The following is a 6,000-nucleotide window of genomic DNA, read 5'->3' as shown; positions in this document are numbered from 1 at the left end:
ATTCAGCCATCATTTCAGCAGACTGGGAGCCTCCCTACACAGCCCAGCAGGCCAGAACTGCCCTGGGGGGACGGCACTCACCTCTGACATAGCACAGTCATCCCTCAACAGAGGACCAGGGGGTGCACAGCCTGGAAGAGGGGCCCACTTGCAAGTCTCAGGAGCCATAAGCCAACACCAAGGACTTGTGGGTCAGTGGCAGAGACAAACTGTGGCAGGACTGAACTGAAGGATTAGACTATTGCAGCAGCTTTAAAACTCTAGGATCACCAGGAAAATTTGATTGTTAGAGCCACCCCCCCCCCGACTGCCCAGAAACACGCCCCATATACAGGGCGGGCAACACCAACTACACACGCAAGCTTTGTACACCAATTGGACCCCACATGGCTCACTCCCCCACTCACCACAAAGGCTAAGCAGGGGAGAACTGGCTTGTGGAGAACAGGTGGCTCGTGGACGCCACCTGCTGGTTAGTTAGAGAAAGTGTACTCCACGAAGCTGTAGATCTGATAAATTAGAGATAAGGACTTCAATTGGTCTACAAATCCTAAAAGAACCCTATCAAGTTCAGCAAATGCCACGAGGCCAAAAACAACAGAAAATTATAAAGCATATGAAAAAAACAGACGATATGGATAACCCAAGCCCAAGCACCCAAATCAAAAGACCAGAAGAGACACAGCACCTAGAGCAGCTACTCAAAGAACTAAAGATGAACAATGAGACCATAGTATGGGAGATAAAGGAAATCAAGAAGACCCTAGAAGAGCATAAAGAAGACATTGCAAGACTAAATAAAAAAATGGATGATCTTATGGAAATTAAAGAAACTGTTGACCAAATTAAAAAGATTCTGGACACTCATAGTACAAGACTAGAGGAAGTTGAACAACGAATCAGTGACCTGGAAGATGACAGAATGGAAAATGAAAGCATAAAAGAAAGAATGGGGAAAAAAATTGAAAAAATCGAAACGGACCTCAGGGATATGATAGATAATATAAAACGTCCAAATATAAGACTCATTGGTGTTCCAGAAGGGGAAGAAAAGGGCAAAGGTCTAGGAAGAGTATTCAAAGAAATTGTTGGGGAAAACTTCCCAAATCTTCTAAACAACATAAATACACAAATCATAAAAGCTCAGTGAACTCCAAATAGAATAAATCCAAATAAACCCACTCCGAGACATATTCTGATCACACTGTCAAACACGGAAGAGAAGGAGCAAGTTCTGAAAGCAGCAAGAGAAAAGCAATTCACCACATACAAAGGAAACACCATAAGACTAAGTAGTGACTACTCAGCAGCCACCATGGAGGTGAGAAGGCAGTGGCACGATATATTTAAAATTCTGAGTGGGAAAAATTTCCAACCAAGAATACTTTATCCAGCAAAGCTCTCCTTCAAATTTGAGGGAGAGCTTAAATTTTTCACAGACAAACAAATGCTGAGAGAATTTGCTAACAAGAGACCTGCCCTACTGGAGATACTAAAGGGAGCCCTACAGACAGAGAAACAAAGAAAGGACAGAGAGACTTGGAGAAAGGTTCAGTACTAAAGAAATTCGGTATGGTTACAATAAAGGATATTTATAGAGAGAGGGGAAAAATATGACAAACATAAACCAAGGGATAAGATGGCCGATTCAAGAAATGCCTTCACGGTTATAACGTTGAATGTAAATGGATTAAACTCCCCAATTAAAAGATATAGATTCGCTGAATGGATCAAAAAAAATGAACCATCAATATGTTGCATACAAGAGACTCATCTTAGACACAGGGACACAAAGAAACTGAAAGTGAAAGGATGGAAAAAAATATTTCATGCAAGCTACAGCCAAAAGAAAGCAGGTGTGGCAATATTAATCTCAGATAAAATAGACTTTAAATGCAGGGATGTTCTGAGAGACAAAGAAGGCCACTACATACTAATAAAAGGGGCAATTCAACAAGAAGAAATAACAATCGTAAATGTTTATGCACACAATCAAGGTGCCATAAAATACATGAGAGAAACACTGGCAAAACTAAAGGAAGCAATTGATGTTTCCACAATAATTGTGGGAGACTTCAACACATCACTCTCTCCTATAGATAGATCAACCAGACAGAAGACCAATAAGGAAATTGAAAACCTAAACAATCTGATAAATGAATTAGATTTAACAGACATATACAGGACATTACATCCCAAATTACCAGGATACACATACTTTTCTAGTGCTCACAGAACTTTCTCCAGAATAGATCATATGCTGGGACATAAAACAAGCCTCAATAAATTTAAAAAGATTGAAATTATTCAAAGCACATTCTCTGACCACAATGGAATACAATTAGAAGTCAATAACTATCAGAGACTTGGAAAATTCACAAATACCTGGAGGTTAAACAACACACTCCTAAACAATCAGTGTGTTAAAGAAGAAATAGCAAGAGAAATTGCTAAATATATTGAGACAAATGAAAATGAGAACACAACATACCAAAACCTATGGGATGCAGCAAAAGCAGTGCTAAGGGGGAAATTTATAGCACTAAACGCATATATTAAAAAGGAAAAAAGAGCCAAAATCAAAGAACTAATGGATCAACTGAAGAAGCTAGAAAATGAACAGCAAACCAATCCTAAACCAAGTAGAAGAAAAGAATTAACAAGGATTAAAGCAGAAATAAATGACATAGAGAACAAAAAAACAATAGAGAGGATAAATATCACCAAAAGTTGGTTCTTTGAGAAGATCAACAAGACTGACAAGCCCCTAGCTAGACTGACAAAATCAAAAAGAGAGAAGACCCATATAAACAAAATAATGAATGAAAAAGGTGACATAACTGCAGATCCTGAAGAAGTTAAAAAAATTATAAGAGGATACTATGAACAACTGTATGGCAACAAACTGGATAATGTAGAGGAAATGGACAATTTCCTGGAAACATATGAACAACCTAGACTGACCAGAGAAGAAATAGAAGACCTCAACCAACCCATCACAAGTAAAGAGATCTAATCAGTCATCAAAAATCTTCCCACAAATAAATGCCCAGGGCCAGATGGCTTCACAGGAGAATTCTACCAAACTTTCCAGAAAGAACTGACACCAATCTTACTCAAACTCTTTCAAAACATTGAAGAAAATTGAACACTACCTAATTCATTTTATGAAGCTAACATCAATCTAATACCAAAACCAGGCAAAGATACTACAAAAAAGGAAAACTACCGGCCAATCTCCCTAATGAATATAGATGCAAAAATCCTCAACAAAATACTTGCAAATCGAATCCAAAGACACATTAAAAAAATCATACACCATGACCAAGTGGGGTTCATTCCAGGCATGCAAGGATGGCACAACATAAGGAAATCAATCAATGTATTACAACACATTAAAAATTCGAAAGGGAAAAATCAAATGATCATCTCAATAGATGCTGAAAAAGCATTTGACAAAATCCAACATCAGTTTTTGATAAAAACACTTCAAAAGGTAGGAATTGAAGGAAACTTCCTCAATATGATAAAGAGCATATATGAAAAACCCACAGCCAGCATAGTACTCAATGGTGAGAGACTGAAAGCCTTCCCTCTAAGATCAGGAACAAGACAAGGATGCCCGCTGTCACCACTGTTATTCAACATTGTGCTGGAAGTGCTAGCCAGGGCAATCCGGCAAGACAAAGAAATAAAAGGCATCCAAATTGGAAAAGAAGAAGTAAAACTGTCATTGTTTGCAGATGACATGATCTTATATCTGGAAAACCCTGAGAAATCGACGATACAGCTACTAGAGCTAATAAATTTAGCAAAGTAGCGGGATACAAGATTAATGCACATAAGTCAGTAATGTTTCTTTATGCTAGAACTGAATAAACTGAAGAGACACTCAAGAAAAAGATACCATTTTCAATAGCAACTAAAAAAATCAAGTACCTAGGAATAAACGTATCCAAAGATGTAAAAGACCTATACAAAGAAAACTACATAACTCTACTAAAAGAAATAGAAGGGGACCTTAGAAGATGGAGAAATATTCCATGTTCATGGATAGGAAGGCTAAATGTCATTAAGATGTCAATTCTACCCAAACTCATCTACAGATTCAATGCAATCCCAATCAAAATTCCAACAACCTACTTTGCAGACTTGGAAAAGCTAGTTATCAAATTTATTTGGAAAGGGAAGATGCCTCGAATTGCTAAAGACACTCTAAAAAGGAAAAACGAAGTGGGAGGACTTACACTCCCTGACTTTGAAGCTTATTATAAAGCCACAGTTGTCAAAACAGCATGGTACTGGCACAAAGATAGACATATAGATCAATGGAATTGAATTGAGAATTCAGAAATAGACCCTCAGATCTATGGCCGACTGATCTTTGATAAGGCCCCCAAAGTCACTGAACTGAGTCATAATGGTCTTTTCAACAAATGGGGCTGGGAGAGTTGGATATCCATATCCAAAAGAATGAAGGAGGACCCCTACCTCACCCCCTACACAAAAATTAACTCAAAATGGATGAAAGATCTCAATATAAAAGAAAGTACCATAAAACTCCTAGAAGATAATGTAGGAAAACATCTTCAAGACCTTGTATTAGGCGGCCACTTCCTAGACTTTACACCCAAAGCAGAAGCAACAAAAGAAAAAATAGAGAAATGGGAACTCCTCAAGCTCAGAAGTTTCTGCACCTGAAAGGAATTTCTCAAAAAGGTAAAGAGGCAGCCAACTCAATGGGAAAAAATTTTTGGAAACCATGTATCTGACAAAAGACTGATATCTTGCATATATAAAGAAATCCTACAACTCAATGACAAGAGTACAGACAGCCCAATTATAAAATGGGCAAAAGATATGAAAAGACAGTTCTCTGAAGAGGAAATACAAATGGCCAAGAAACACATGAAAAAATGTTCAGCTTAACTAGCTATTAGAGAGATGCAAATTAAGACCACAATGAGATACCATCTCACACCAATTAGAATGGCTGCCATTAAACAAACAGGAAACTACAAATGCTGGAGGGGATGTGGAGAAATTGGAACTCTCATTCATTGTTGGTGGGATTGTATAATGGTTCAGCCACTCTGGAAGTCAGTCTGGCAGTTCCTTAGAAAACTAGATATAGAGTTACCATTCGATCCAGCGATTGCACTTCTCGGTATATACCCGGAAGATCGGAAAGCAGTGACACGAACAGATATCTGCACGCCAATGTTCATAGCAGCATTATTCACAATTGCCAAGAGATGGAAACAACCCAAATGTCCTTCAACAGATGAGTGGATAAAGAAAATGTGGCATATACACACGATGGAATACTACGCGGCAGTAAGAAGGAACGATCTTGTGAAACATATGACAACATGGATGAACCTTGAAGACATAATGCTGAGCGAAATAAGCCAGGCACAAAAAGAGAGATATTATATGCTACCACTAATGTGAACTTTGAAAAATGTAAAACAAATGGTTTATAATGTAGAATGTAGGGGACCTAGCAATAGAGAGCAATTAAGGAAGGGGGAACAATAATCCAAGAAGAACAGATAAGCTATTTAACGTTCTGAGGATGCCCAGGAATGACTACGGTCTGTTAATTTCTGATGGATATAGTAGGAACAAGTTCACAGAAATGTTGCTATATTAGGTAACTTTCTTGGGGTAAAGTAGGAACATGTTGGAAGTTAAGCAGTTATCTTAGGTTAGTTGTCTTTTTCTTACTCCCTTTTTATGGTCTCTTTGAAATGTTCTTTTATTGTATGTGTTTTTTTTTTTTAATTTTTTTTTCATACAGTTGATTTAAAAAAGAAAGGAAAGTTAAAAAAAAAAAAAAAAACAAGGAAAAAATATGCAGTGCCCCCTTGAGGAGCCTGTGGAGAATGCAGGGGTATTGGCGTACCCCACCTCAATGGTTGCTAACATGACCACAGACATAGGGGACTGGTGGTTTGAAGGGTTGAGCCCTCTGCCATAGGTTTTACCCTTGGGAAG

The sequence above is a fragment of the Choloepus didactylus genome, chromosome 15 (genome assembly GCF_015220235.1).
Source record: "Choloepus didactylus isolate mChoDid1 chromosome 15, mChoDid1.pri, whole genome shotgun sequence".
Lineage (NCBI taxonomy): Eukaryota > Metazoa > Chordata > Mammalia > Pilosa > Megalonychidae > Choloepus > Choloepus didactylus.
This window is presented reverse-complemented; position numbering follows the sequence as displayed.